The 15,980-nt window shown below is 36.3% G+C and overlaps 1 protein-coding gene and 1 non-coding gene across 5 annotated transcripts in view; both read right to left on the reverse strand.

Moving 5' to 3' along the window:
• DIAPH3 (diaphanous related formin 3) overlaps nucleotides 1–15,980 on the reverse strand; it is a 556,147-nt gene that overhangs the window by 120,717 nt on the left and 419,450 nt on the right. The gene's annotated exons all lie outside the window — the stretch shown is intronic.
• LOC136137884 (U2 spliceosomal RNA) lies at nucleotides 9,436–9,618 on the reverse strand. The gene has a single exon (XR_010656748.1). It is a non-coding gene; the product is annotated as a U2 spliceosomal RNA (small nuclear RNA).

The following is a 15,980-nucleotide window of genomic DNA, read 5'->3' on the forward strand; positions in this document are numbered from 1 at the left end:
AACAATATCTAAGCAATTTATATCAAGAGCTACAATCGTACAGTTATAGAAAATCATTTAAAATCAAACAGAAGCCTGTTTATCACTGTTTTTAAAGTAAACTTTTAAAGCAGAAAGCTGAAAATGTCTTGAAATCGGTTTGGTAGTAATACAAGTAAAATGGAAAAAATTAATCTAAATGACACAGAAATAAGCTACCTTGGCTACCATTAAATGGCTCTGCATTCAAGCTACATAATTGGATCAGCCCCACGCATAGTCATGTAAACCATTCTGTGGATATGATCCAGGAGCACTTTTTAATGAGCCATGAAGGGGAGGATGTACAGGCAGCATGGGACAATGAGGTTAGTGGCTATTATTTGGCAGATGACGATCCTCTTTTCTAAAATTTCCAAAACTCAAATATTTCCCCCTCCCAAACCAACATTCCTGTCAGCACGGGACCAAATATTATCATCAATAATAACAGTGAACATTTATTGAATGCACAGTGTTTTGTATGGCTTGTTAAATTCAGTTTTCACAATTACCCTATAAGGTGGGCATAGTTTCCACCCACTGACATATGATGAAACCAAGGTGCAAAGAGATTCAGTAACTGCCAGCATATAAGCAGAAAAGCTGAAACTCAAAACTAGGTCTATCCTATAGTATTCTCTTTATTTCAGCTATATTGTGTTACACCACAACTACTAATGTAGTAATTTTAAAGCTTCAGTCTTTTTTGAGAACAACAGTAAGTACAAATTCTAAAATGGGAAAAGTCTAAATGAAAACAAAATTAGCAGTACATATAATAAGCATAATGATGCTCAATTTAGTCATATTTCTTAATTATCTGGGGATATGGATTAGTCGGTGTGAAGAGAGAGAGAGAGGAACTCTCACTGAGCATATTAGTTACTGGTTTTGGTACAAAATGTCTGAAAACATACATACAAACAATCTGACCAGAAATTATAACCCTTAACTTATGTAGACATTTATTTTCATTTCATAAAAGATTATTTTTAAATTTATTATTTATTTATTTATTTTTGGCTGCGTTGGGTCTTCGTTGCTGCGTGCGGGCTTTCTCTAGTTGTGGCGAGCGGGGGCTACTCTTTGTTGTGGTGTGCGAGCTTCTCATTGCAGTGGCTTCTCTTGTTACAGAACACGGGCTCTAGAGCGCAGGCTCAGTAGTTGTGGCGCACAAGCTTAGTTGCTCCTCGGCATGTGGGATCTTCCCGGACTAGGGCTCGAACCCGTGTCCCCTGCAATGGCAGGCGGATTCTTAACCACTGTGCCACCAGGGAAGCCCATAAAAGATTATTTTAAAAAGTAAACACTTTATTAGTAGTAAATAGCTGTTAATGAAAAGTAAGATTATTTTATTGTATGGTAGAAATAATCCTGCTTTATAGTTTTTAAATGATACCTCCAGAGTTCAGGTCATACAGTATTACTTAGCACTTCAGTTAATGCCAGGTCAAAGAACAAAAACAAATAATTTTAGAGTTAAAAAAAATTGTTTATATATGTAGATAAATAAACTTGACTAAGTCTAATTTTAGTCCAATCTAATGGTAAAGGGCAAATATTAGAAGACTTTCCAGGAAATTCAGCTTCTACTTTCATGAATCACTAGATATTTATTTATGTAATTCTAATTTAAGAAAACAAGAGTTTTTGTAAATCATTAAACTTCAGACAAAATGCAGTACAAAGTGATCTTTTTTTATAGTCATAAAAAATGCTATAGTAATGGAAGTCTGAAAAATATAGCTTTTTATCAAACTGATATTTTGGGACTCAAAACTGTATTACATAGGGAAAATTACTTCATTTTGAACATGTTTGAGCAGTGGCACTATCGAGATTTTTGAGATAGAAAAACAATGTGTAAAATGACAGGGGAGAAAAGCAAGATCCTCCCTGATACTGCCTGATGGCCACTATTTTCCAAATAATACCTACGTTTAATTTGACCATAATTAAACGTCATTTATAATGAAATAAACACATTAAAAAGGTACGTGCAAAGAAACTCAGTGCAGTTGTAGCTTCTATTCAATTTGGTATAAATGTTTCTTGTACTTACGAATATTTTAGGATAATAGAAGCAAAATTGTAAAAGTGCCCACCAATACAAGATAAAATAATTAAAGGAATGTATGTGAAAGCCCTCTGAAAACTGTAAATGTGACATAAAAATGTGTGTTTCATCAAAAATGTGTTAGCTTTCAAAAGCTCAAAGAAATCACTCTTGATGTTTACTTATTTTAAGTAAATCAGTGGAGAAAAGAAGATGAAGTACATAAATTGCCTCCGCTTCTAACCCACCCCTTCCAATCTATCTCTATTTCTAAAACCCTCATCTAGGCCATCTCTAGCCTTCTTCTCCTGGGACACCTTCACTTTTCAGCTATTTTTAAACAATTTAAATACATGCTGAACTCAAGGCAAAATTCCTCAGTTGACTGTTCCAATTTACTCTGTCACAAAACAGGAAGTAAACACAACTTTTGTCTCCACCTTATCTTTCTGTACCCTAAATCATATTTTTGAGTGCATCTTCTATTCTAGAAAAAAGTAATCTGATTCTATTCAAGGATGGGCAGTTTATTGAAGTGATTCAGAGAATGGAATTTGCTGTCACATATCTGGGTTCAATTCCTAGCTCTGCCATTTACCAGCTTTATGATTTGGGGCAAGGATTACTTAACCTTTTTGAGCCTCTGAATGAGACAATGTAAATAATGTACTCAACAATGTCTAACACGTAGTAAGTGGTCAAATACTGGCTGCTTTATTCTTTATGGAATCTTATTTTTTGAAATAGATTCTCACTCCTCTCACCCTTTATGTCTGGGGCAATCTATTCTCTCTGTTTCTACCGTTTAGCAATTAGCATCTTGTAGACAGAAGTCCTGAGTTTGAATCCTGGCTCTGCCACTCAGTAGTTATAATTATCTGCAAAAGAACCCTTTCCAATAATAAACATAGCACATTAAGAATGAAAATCTAAACTATTTGCTTACATAAAAACATGCTTAAACTTGTAAAAATCAAAAGTTCCAGATTAGGGACAGATCCCAGACCAATCATCTCTGTGTCACTTAAATTGTTAACGATCAGTCTTGTCAAACCAAACCTTAAATACCTTCCACTATCAATTCCTCAATTAAATGATTCTTAATCATTACTATTTCTTTGAACTGTTGCTATGTATTAGGCTGTGCTGAGAATCTTCCATGCATTATCTGACACAAATTTTTACAACAAACCAAGGCAGGAATGATTAGAATCACATTTTATGGATGACATAACTGAGGCACAAGGAGCAAGTAACTTGCTCAAGGTTACACAACTAATAAGAGGCAGATGGTACTCTTGACCTCTATTCTCTACAGCCACAGTTAGTGTCACAACATCCACCTGACCAATGAACTGTAGATTCAATGTTCAATTTTTGTGTTTAAATGCTTATATGTCCTGTGTTGTTCATGCAGCTCATGTTACATACACATTCTCCTTAGAGTTAAAACTACATAGAGTCAGATTCAGCACTTATTTTCAACTATTTAGAAGTCACGGAACTTGATTCAATAACACACAACCTGTAAGCACTAAATAAATGTTCACTGATAATGAAGAAAATGTGCACGGCCAGGGCAAAGTCAAGGTAGCATCACACGCACGCTAGAAATAATTTGCAATAAAATTATAAAATATTAAAACGTAATGAGTACAATCTCAATTAGGAAATTGAAAATCTGCTCATTAAACTTGCAGATGATACTTAGTTGGGCAGGGGTTACACACTTTCGAAGAAAGAAATACAATTTAAAATGACCTTGATAGATTAGAGAAATAGTTCATCAAAAACAGATAAAGTTCAATTAAGAGAAGAACAAAATGGCATACTTAAGAACCAAAAGCATACCACACAGATAAAAATGGGAATGAGTAGTTAGGCAAATTGATGGGGGGGAAAAAAAAAACCCAAGCCCCAAATGAAACAACCTGATTATCTGTTGGCAATATGGGCTATTCTTCTCTCTACCTATCAGTGTCTTACAACTCTGGCTGCACTTCGGAATCACAAGGAAAGTTTTAAAAAATATTGTTCATCATGGACCAATTAAATCAGAATCCATGGAAATAAGGTTCTATATTGGTGTTATTTAAAAACTCTCTAGGTGTATTTAATGTGGCCAAGGTTCAAAATGACTGGAAATTATAACCAATCATATCCTTTATAGCCATATGAAGAGCCTTATGAAAATAATATCACAGCTGTTATGTGTGATTAGATAGTGAGATATAAGTTCACAAAAAGAAGCTATTTAATAAAAAAAATCTAATATTAATCAATCATGATTCCAAATACTCAAGAAACATGATGATAGAAGATCTGTGGTTCTCCAAGTATAGTTCCTGGATGAGCAGCCTCTGGGAATTTATGAGAAATGCAAATTCTCATGCCCACCACAAACCTCCTGAATCCGTAACTCTGGGGTAGACCTAGCAACCTGTGTTTGGTTAAGCCTCTCAAGGGATTCTGATAGATGCTAAAGTTGAGAACCAAGTTTTCTTACAGCGTCTGTTTTCTCTTATAATTACAATTAGGATTGTTATATGCTTTCTTTTGTAAGCCATCCCAAATTCTTCCTAGAAGTAAGTAAGGTATATAAATTATAAATTTTTAAAAACTCACATTTTAGCCAAGTGCTCATAATGTATAATGCCTTCATTACTGAAATACCTTTTATTAAAAGGATTCATGTGATAAATTCAGTGAAAAAAAAATCTGTTAAAATTGCTGCCAAAATTGTCCCGAAGCAGTTTGTTGGTTGGCTCAGTTTCTTTACCTTTCAACTGGCTCTGCTGGCATCAAGTAGACTAAGTTTAGTCACAAGCATCTATACAGATCTATTAGCTGCTGCCTAATGGCCCAAAACCCTCAGGGAAGGAGGTGTGAGTCCACCTGAGATTTTTGCTTTCCCTTTACCACTTATGTGCCACTGGGATTTAAGTCTGTCTCTGATTTCCATCCCTCTATCTCTACCTCATTACTCCAATAAATCAAGAGATGGTTATATGTATTAACAACCAAAATGTAAAAAAAAAAACCTACTCCTGGACTAGCAGCATTGAAAAATCATCACAAATAAACAGTAATAATAACTCCTCCTAGCTGAGAAATAAGACAGAAGAGATAACAACATTAAAATGTATGGTTTTTCCTTAATGGATGACATATTTTGAAAAGAAATACTGAGAAAGTTTCTTTCCTCCTCCTCTGTTTCTGATCTCCCTGCCCCTCACATTTTGTCAGTTATAATAAAAGACAAAAAGATATAATTTAATTGCTAATTAAAAATGCAAAACAATGAGAAACGATTTTGCCTAATTGCTGAAAATTGTGAAACACATCTAGTGCTGTTGAAGGTTTGAGGAATGGACACAGTCACTGGATGCTGGTAGGAGTATAAATTAGTATAATCTCTTCACTGTTCCCACGTTAGTGTGGCAATATGAATAACAAAGCCTTAAAATTGTTCATATCTGTTAACTTGTCCTGAATAAATAGTGCTGTTTATTAAACAGTAAAAAATTTTAAACCATGTAAAGGTAAAACCCTAAAGAAGCTGGTTAAAAATGTAGGGCCCATCCTTACTATGGGATAGTCTAATACCACATTTTATAGAGAAGGAAGCATGGTAAGTAATGAACTTAAGAACACATACTTAGTAAACTACATATCATTTTCCCCCTTCCATAAATTAGAATCAACATTTAAAAACTAAGAGTATGGTTCAACTGCTACGGAAAACAGTATGGTGGTTTCTCAAAAAATTAAAAATAGAACTGCCATATGATCCAGTAATCCCATTTCTGGGTATATATCCAAAAGAATCGAAAGCAGGATCTTGAAGAGATATTTGCATTCTTGTGTTCATCGAAGCGCTATTCACAATAGCCAAGAAGTGGAAGCAACCCAAATGTTCATCAACAGATAACTGGATAAACAAAATGTTGTACATATATACTATGGAATATTATTCAGCCTTAAAAAGGAAGGAAATCCTGACGCATGCTACAACATGGATGAACCTTAAGGACATTATGCTAAGTGAAATAAGCCAGTCACAAAAAGACAGATGCTGTATGATTCCACTTATATGAGTACCTATAGTAATTAAGTTCATAAAAACAGAAAGTAGAATGGTGGTTGCCAGGGGCTGAGGGAAGGTGGAAATGGAGAGTTGTTGTTTAATGAGTTATAGAGCTTGAGTTTTGCAAGATGAAAATGTTCTGGAGATCTGTTTGTGCAACAGTGTGAATATACTTAACATTACTGACCTATACACTTAGAAATTATTAAGATAGTAAATTTTATGTGTTTTTTTAAACCACAATTTAAAAAAAATTTAATAAAAATAAATAAATAAAAACTAAGAGTAGCTTCTACTTCATATTAATTCTGTATCAGTTTAAAACTACCTTAATATGTTGATATTTGACCTTGGAAGATATGATACATTTTTTTGTGACATATAAATGACAGTGATCTTCTAGGAGAAATGTATACATTTATTCACTTAATCTGGATCTAACTCATCAATAGTAGAATCATGTGCATTGAACTGAATTTTTTCTTTGGTAATAGACTATGTATTCAAAAATAGTTTATAAAAAAAGCTACTCAAATTTTATCATAAAATTAAATCTAAATGCATCACAAGTTTGTTACTTTGAGAGTTCACCTCTGATACACGTTTGTGAGTTACAAGTTGAGGACAAGGTTTTACGGCAATAGTTTACCATACTCAATATTTCCTGATTAATAGTAAATATTAGGGCATAATGGAATTTATATCAGGATTAGCGTTGTAAGGCCCAACTTCAAGACCCAGTTATGCCATCATGTGTTTATTCTTTCTTCCATGTATTCACATATTCACTCATGTATTCACTCATTCACTCATTTATTCATTCATTCATCTTACAAATGGTTTTCTGAAGTTTTACCATGACATAGCTTTTCTAGAATAATGTTCTTGTAGTGTCCCCAGTTCAGTCAGAAAAGTTAGAGGGGCCCTGAATTGCTCTCACATGACAACAAGGAGGAAAAGACAATGGACAGGTACACCAAAGGGAATTTAACAGAAGAGGGTAAATAAGCAGCAGAGTCTACAACATGCTTGCTCTTTTAACATATATTGACCAGACCTGTCATACTAAGGTCTCTCACTAGAACATCTGAGTGATGTGGAATATTATATTACTAGAAAGTAACACAGTCTTTCCTTTAATGGGCAGTTTGACATAAGTGTTACAGTGGAGTTCTAAGTTGTATCAAAATCTATTTATTCTCAATATGAAAAACACCTACAAGCCAATAGAAAAATATGCAAAAGACTTGAATAGGCACTTCACATAATAAGATATTCAAAAAGCCAAAAGAACATGGAATGGTATTCAAGTTACTCATGAGGGAAAGGCAAATCAAAACCACAATGAGCTATCCTACCAGAACTGCTGAAATGAAAACTCTCATACACTGCTGATGGAAGTATAAACTGGTACAATCATTTTAGGAAACTGTTGGTCAGTATCTGCTAAAGCTGAAGATACGCTTATCCACTGAAACAGCAATTACACATCTAGGTATATTTCCTTTTTTTTTTTGGAGTATATTTGCTTTACAATGTGGTGTTAGTTTCTGCTGTACAGTGAAGTGAATCAGCTATACGTATACATATATCCCCTCCCTCGTGGACATCCCCCACCACACACACACATCCCACCCATGTAAGTCATCACAGAGCACCAAGCTTAGCTCCCGGTGCTATACCACAGGTTCCCACTAGCTATCTATTTTACACATGGTAGTGTATTTATGTCAAACCTATTCTCCCAATTCATCCCACCCTCCCCTTCCCCCCTGTGTCCACACATCCATTCTCTAGTTCTGTGTTTCTATTCCTGCCCTACAAATATGTTCATCTGTACCATTTTTCTAGATTCTACATGTATGCGTTAATATACAATATTTGTTTTCCTCTTTCTGACTTACTTCACTCTGTATGACAGACTCTAGGCCCATCCACATCTCTACAAATGACCCAATTCCATTTCTTTTTATGGCTGAATAAATTGCATTTTATATATATGTACCACATCTTCTTTATCCATTCATCTGTCGATGGCATTTAAGTTGTTTCCACGTCCTGGCTATTGTAAATAGTACTGCAATGAACATTGGGGTACATGTGTTTTTTTGAATTATGGCTTTCTCAGGGTATATGCCCAGTAGTGGGATTGCTGGGTCATATGGTAGTTCTATTTTTAGTTTTTTAAGGAGCCTCCATACTATTCTCCATAGTGGCTGTATCAATTCACATTCCCACCAACAGTGCAAGAGGATTCCCTTTTCTCCGCACCCTCTCCAGCATTTATTGTTTGTAGGGCACAAAAACAGAAATATAGATCAATGGTACAGGATAGAAAGCCCAGGGATAAACCCATGCCCCTATGGTCAACTAATCTATGACAAAGGAGGCAAGAATATAAAATGGAGAAAAGACAGCCTCTTCAATAAATGGTGCTGGGAAAACTGGACAACTACATGTAAAAGAATGAAATTAGAACACTCCTTAACACCATACAAAAAAATAAACTCAAAATGGATTAAATACCTAAACGTAAGACCAGACACTATAAAACTCTTAGAGGAAAACATAAGAAAAACACTCTGACATGAATCACAGCAAGATCTTTTATGACACACCTCCTAATGAAAATAAAAACAAAAATAGGCAAGTGGGACCTAATGAAACTTAAAAGCTTTTGCACAGCAAAGGAAACCATAAATAAGACAACCCACAGAATGGGAGAAAATATTTGCAAATGAAGCAACAGACAAAGGATTAATTTCCAAAATATACAAACAGCTCATGCAGCTCAATAGGTATATTTCTGACAGAGCCAGAAGACATGTATAAGAATGTTCTTAGCAGCACTATTTGTCACAGCCCAAATCTAGAAACAATATAAATATCCACGAACAAAAGAAAAAAAAATTCACATATTCAGAGTGGAATGCTAAATAACCATTAGAACAAACAAATTACAACCTCACACAACAACATGGATACAAAGTGTAAGACTGTATTTATAAAAAGGACAAAGTAAGTCTAGTTACTGCTGTCACAGTCAGGATATGTGTGGGATGCGAGGCTATGAAAGGGAGAATCTGCAAGGGGCTCTGTGTTTCTAATGACGCTGTTTCTTGATCTGGGTATTGGTTACATAGGTAAGCTTACTTTACGAGCATTCATCAAGCCAGATACTCAGGAAGTGTGTACTTTTCTATATGTTATTCTTCTATATACAGTATACATTTAAAATGCAGTAAGAAGTATAAGAGTATAAGAAATGTTTAAACAAAACTAAATAATACTTCCCAGTGCAGTGAAATGCATAGTGCCAAGTACTTTACTGAAACAAGGGGAGGGCTTTGCTGAGGCAACAATTTGTACATTTATAAGTCTTTTATTCCTGATTTTGAAATACTAATAAGAACAGATACTACACTTGATCTTAGCCAAAAGGCTGAGAAGCGATAACGGAATCACTTTACTGTACACCTGAAACTAACACAACATTGTAAATTAACTATACTCCCATATAAAATAAAAATTAAATTTAAAATTTTTTCAAATAATAAAGAATAATTTTACTTAAAAAAAAGAAAGTAGAAATAGTATTTGGTATTTCTTGAAAGAGGACAGTGAAGGGTTAAAGAAGATCTTAGTGTAAAACTATAAAGACATTCTAGGTAGGACTACAGATCTGTTTAGAAGAGGAACACGTGACTAACCCTATAGGTCTACAACATGGAAACAAATAAATCACGCTTTTCAAAACAGACAGGCATGGACCCAGGGGCAGAGAAACTACCACAAAGAGAGCATACCAGCAAGACATGAAAACTCATCACAAACTAATAATTAAAAACATTACTCTCAAAACCTTCCCTTTTCCTGGCTTTAAAACAAACAAATATGTAGAAGACACAGAGTTAATTTCTAGGAAACATTACAAGTTACTATGACATAGTACCTAGAGTTATTGACTCTGCCTACTTAGTTCCATTACTGAATATATTTATCTCTCACCCTGAGCAGATCATGTCTTTTTATATTTAGGTGAGGAAAGGGAATGGGGATCAGTGAATGAAGAGAAAGGAGGTTAATAGAATGGAGAGTAATAGGCCTTGTCCAGTTTCCAGCAAATGAGTAGCAAACAGACAGAGCAGTTCAGGAAGTGATGAAAACCTTGAGACCTATTAGAGAGGATACTGCTGCCAACGGCTGCGAGTGTAGCAGGGATCCCAGGGGCTCTCTTGGGCAGCGCTTCTCTCTGCCTGGGAGACTGTACTAGTTACCTCTTCACGCCCTACGCCCTTCATTTATTTCTGCCTGCACGTTCAAAAATAGAGCCTCATCATCATTATTTGAGAAGTTGCCTCATGACAGGTCACAATGAATTTTAAAAGATACTTTTCTCTTTTTTTCTCCTCCTTTGGGACATGGGGAAGACTAAGACAAAGGGATGAAATTATACTTTTCACCCAATGATAAAATATACTGTGGATTAAATAAAACCCTGCTCATGGTTTAACAAACATCAGCTTAAGAATACCTTAGCCTAACTATATTAACAAGAATAAGAAATAAAAGGACTAATAATAAAAGTTTCTTGGTTGTGTCTTATACTTGTAACCTTAAAATTCTATGGATTTTGAGTTATTAGCTTGTCAGAATCAAAGTACAAGGTGTTATTAACATTTTTAATGCTTAATCTAAACAGTGTTTTTTGGTTCATCTTTCAATATGGGTAGGAGAATTTTGTTTTCATTTGCATATTAGCACTTTTCTGCTGCATACATGCTTTAATGGGAAAAGTATGAACATATAATTTAACGACCTAATCATATTTCAAAATAAAAAGAATTGCCAGAATCTTTTAACCTTGAGGCTACGATAATGCACTGGGTGAGGGTACATGAAGTCGATATATGAGGTAAATGGTGATGCACTAACACTTTCTTTAGCATACTTCAATGTTCCTTTATTTCATTATTCCTCTAGAAATCGGGATTAGGCAGCTCCTCTAATTAACCCAAAGATGTTTGACTAATAGAAGGAGATTGCGAGCATAATTAGTTAAATGATAATGTACATAGCATTTAATGATCATTGTCATTTATTCTAATATCAGAGCTAATAAATGGTGAAACTGTTTAAGCCAAATGCTGTCATATCACAATAATGTACATCATGGCTAACACTAATAATTTCTAATTTACTTGGGAATCAGTGGGACATGCAGCTTTCTTAATGCATGTCAATGCTTTCTTAAATAAATTTATAGACCCTCATAAAGTAGAAAAATATTTACCTCCTTACCTAGACTACATAACAAGTAGTCATACCACCATTCCCCTCCAAAGCACAAATAGTTCTTCTAGCTACATTAGCTATATCCTTGGCTTTCATGAGGCCAGTGTAATGTATTAAGACACTGATTTAAAAACACTCAATCAATAACTGTAACTAATATGAATTCCAAATGCAAATCTCATCCCATTCTCTTGTTTTCTAAGGATTCAGTGAATACAGATTAGCCATCAAGTTCTTATGCAGCACCAGAAGGCTACTTTTGCTCTAAAAGGCAAAAAAAAAAAAAAAAAGAAAAAAGAAAAAAAATAGAGTGGTGCTTGATTTTCTCTATTATGCATTTCCATCATTTTCTCTCACATTAAGAATTACAAAGGACAAATATATTCAGATATGTGCTGCAAAATCACTGGCCAATGCTATCTACAGGACACAAAAAAAGTGGGAAGACTGTCTGATTTATATGGAGAAGCACAGTCATTATCCTGAGCTAGAGGTACCACCGTAACTCACTCTCATCACCCATATCATCACTCTTTAAGAATGCATAGTGAAGAGCACTTTAGTCTCCTGATCACATAAAGATGAAAAGCTGGAAGCTAGAACAGAGAGAAGTCTCCTTTATACACAGTTATTAGAAGAGAGAAAGTGAAAAAGAAAAATGAAAAATAAAAGTAAAATCTGTGTATTTTAGTCAAGAAGGAGATAGACAACTTACGAGAGATTTTAGCTTCTGGTTATTCTCAATAGGGATAAACTGAGTCATTAGGTGTTTCGCCATCCTGACTGCCCACCTGCTGCCCATTTAGATGTTTCCTACTTCTAACTTTAACTTTCTTTAAAGTTAATGGTTACTTTTGAAGAAATCCAAAAGGCTTCCAATGAAATACAGCAGTCCACTGTCCCTGACTCTTCTTTATTGATGCTTCTCCTACTATCTCTTGATTCATCAATTATAGACATTACTTATTGATTTTCTATTGTGATAGATTGAAGCTTAATATCCTCACAGCTTGGGTCTCTCCATAGGGCTGCTCACAACATAGCTTCCCCCAGAACCAAGAAACGGGGAGACACAGCACCCAAGACGAAAGTCACAGTATCTTTTGTAACCTAATCTCAGACGTGACATACTATCATTTCTACCCCATTCCGCTGGTTATACAGACTAATGCTGGAAAATGTTTGGGGGGTGGGTTACATGAGAAAGAACAGCAGGAGGCAGCGATCACCGAGGGCCATCTTGGAATCTGCCTACCACAGTGCTTTTACTATTATGACTGTAAAATAGCATACAAGGCCATGCCAGATTCCAGTAGTGTACCATGATTATACAGTTGACCCCTGTACAGCACGGGGATAGGGGCCCTGACCCTCCACGCATTTGAAACTCTGCATAGGATTTATAGTCAGCCCTCCATACACGAGGTTCCTCCCAACTGTGGTTCCGCATTCATGGACTCAACCAACAGCAGATCGTGTAGTATTATAATGTTTACTATTGAAAAAAATATGTGCATATAAGTGAACCCATGTAGTTCAAACTCATGTTGTTCAAGGGTCAACTGTATATCACTTTTTTCTAGAATTAACAATTGCTTCTGATCTTCCTATTGCCTATCACTCTTTCCATACTTGTCCCCAAAGCTTCATAATACAATTATACGATTGTACACAGTCGTATAGTTATAAAAATATAATAAAAATTGTACAGTCAGATTATCTGTAAATTCTACATTTTCCCCCTTTTCTTCCCTAGAACTCTGTATGTTTATGCTTTTCAAAAACCTGTACTGTTTTTTCTGCTACTATATTTTTCATATCCAAAAGATTTTTGTTTCTAATCCTTTTATACATATATATATATCTTATATATATGACATATATCATCCTATTCTTTTCATCGTTGAAATATTTGACATCTTTGCAATTATTATGGTGTTATTCTCTGTTTACTAAGAGTTCCTCTGGTTTGTTTCCCTTCTTTTTTCATGTTGAATGTTTTCCTCAAATGTCAGCTGATGAGTCCTTGGGCCAAATTAATATTTCAGAGAAAATAATTTGTGTGAGTAGGCTTGTTAACTAGTGGGCTTCTCTGTGGAATGCTCTTGCAGTAAGTTAGCATTTTTTGAGGGAAGGGGGCCCGTAATGCCAGTATCTGAAGGCCTTTTCTCTAGACTGTTCATTATCTCCAGAAAAATCTTCTGTCATCTGCTTGGAGTATAAGCTTGGCTTCCACTGAGTGGTGGCTGGGGCCAGAAGAAGACTGTGCCATTCACGTCTCCTCTTTTCTCCCGGAGATCCACCTCTGTGTTCAGGTAACCCCTGTTTCCAGTGCAGTACCTCACCTCTGGCTTGCACCCCATTTATAGTTTCCAGCACAATTTTTCCAAATAACATCTGTACCTCCCACCTCCTGGAGGGGAGGAGGAAAGGAAGGGAGGGAAGTGCAGCCGGAGGGTCACAAGTCTGGACTTGGGAGCCATGCTGCCTGGATGGAGGTTGACCTGCTCCTTTGCCATCACCCCCGCTTTCAGCTGGATGTCTCATTCCTCTTGTCAGTGGTTCCTGGCACCCGTGACTCCTGAGCCCTTATGTGATGCTGTGAGGAGCACATCAGTCTGTTTCTCATTGGGATCCCCCACTGTTGGGAGTTGAACAGTGTCACCCAAAATTTATGTTGAAGTCCTAACACCTGGTACCTGTGAATGTGACCTTATTTGGAAATAGGGCTTTTGCAGATGTAATCAAGCTAAGGTGGGGTCACACTAGATTAGGGTGAGCCCTAACCAAATGATTCGTGGCCGTATAAGAAGGGCATGTGAAGACACAGAGACACACAGGGAGGCCATGAGAAGACGGAGTCTGAGCTGAGAGTGATGCAGCCACAAGCCCAGGAACACCGAGGACTGCCGGCCACCTCCAGAAATGAGAGAGGGGGAACGGGTCCTCCCTCAGAGCCTCCAGGAAGAACCAACACTGCCAACACCTTGATTTCGGACTTCTAGCCTCTGGAATTGTGAGAGAACAATTTTCTGTTGTTTTAAGACCCCCAGTTTGCGGTAATTTGTTTGGTAGCCTTGGAAATGAATACACCTGGATTCCAATTTCCTCTCTCCCGCATCATCTGCTTCCCTGTCTTTATATGCGGTTGTTCCAGGTTAAACATTTCTTGACTTCATAGAAGTTGACACTGGTTTTCGTTACTCCTTTTCCTTGTGGCTTTGTGGTGACTCTCATGGGGAAAAGGAGGTAAAAATACCTTTATTATTTTATTTTAAAACCAAAAGTCTCTATAGACTTTTAATTTTTTGTCTTTTTCTTTTCTAAACTAATTCATGCCAATTAATGCACTTTAAGTGCAGTATAGGAACTATTCATAGTAACAGAATTAATTTCAATCTCTCCAATTAGCACACCCATTCTGCATACTACTGTCACTTTGCTCAAGAATTTAGAATCTTTCTATTGACACATGCATCATGGAAGGTAGGCAGAGAAGGGGAAGAATGAGGAGGAACTAACATCTATTGAATTTATTAACTATCTACTCAACTGTAGGTACTTTAGTATAGTCCCTATTTAATCTTCCAAATAGTCTATGAAGCACATAGTGTAATTTCTCTTACAGCTGAGGAAAAGGAAATCCAAAGGTTAAATAAGCTGCTAGGGTCACCCTTTTATTAAGTCAAGAAGTCAAACCAAGGCCTGTCTGCCTCTAAAGCCCGAGCCTGACTCCATGCTGTTTTCAAGTCATACTGTTTGACCAGATCACCCAAAGCTTCTATAAACAGGATTCAAGAATCTGGCTAGTTTTATGCTTTCACAAATAGTCAGTGAGTAAGAACAGCTATTGCTATTTTTTAAGTAATTACAATACCTGACAGGCACTTGGCAAAACCTTTATTTCTGATACTGATGACAATCTTGAAAAGTGGTTTCTGTATCTGTGGCTACTCCAGACTGAACTTTAATGAGGGGCAAATAAAATAAAATATAAAAGTAAATCTAGTAGTACCTTAGAAATATTGAGTTTAGCACCAAGTGTTGTTTTTGTAGGAAAAGATCTCAGACACATGATATAGTTGGCACATGCCTGGAGGAAAACCAGCTGCATTAGGGTCCCCACCATCCCTGCTAGAGTGCCTTCCTCATATGTAGCACGACACCCAAACAATGCTTAAACACACTGTTTCAGCATTGTGCTTAGATGGCATAGATGTTCCAACAGAGTGTCCATTATTTTCCTAATTAAATACTATGCTATTTTAAAACATGAAATACCTTATCCTCTAAAAAAGGGATGACTCTGCTTGGCTGGTGCTCTAAAGCAGCAGTCCCCAACCTTTTTGGCACCAGGGACCAGTTTCATGGAAGAAAATTTTTCCAGGGACGGTGGGTGGGGGTGTGGTTCAGGCGGTAATGAGAGCATGGGGAGCGGCAGATGAAGCTTCGCTCGCTGCTCACCTCCTGCTGTATAGTCCGGTTCCTAACAGTCCGCGGACCGGTACCGGTCCGTGGCCT

This window comes from Phocoena phocoena, chromosome 18, assembly GCF_963924675.1.
Source record: "Phocoena phocoena chromosome 18, mPhoPho1.1, whole genome shotgun sequence".
NCBI lineage: Eukaryota > Metazoa > Chordata > Mammalia > Artiodactyla > Phocoenidae > Phocoena > Phocoena phocoena.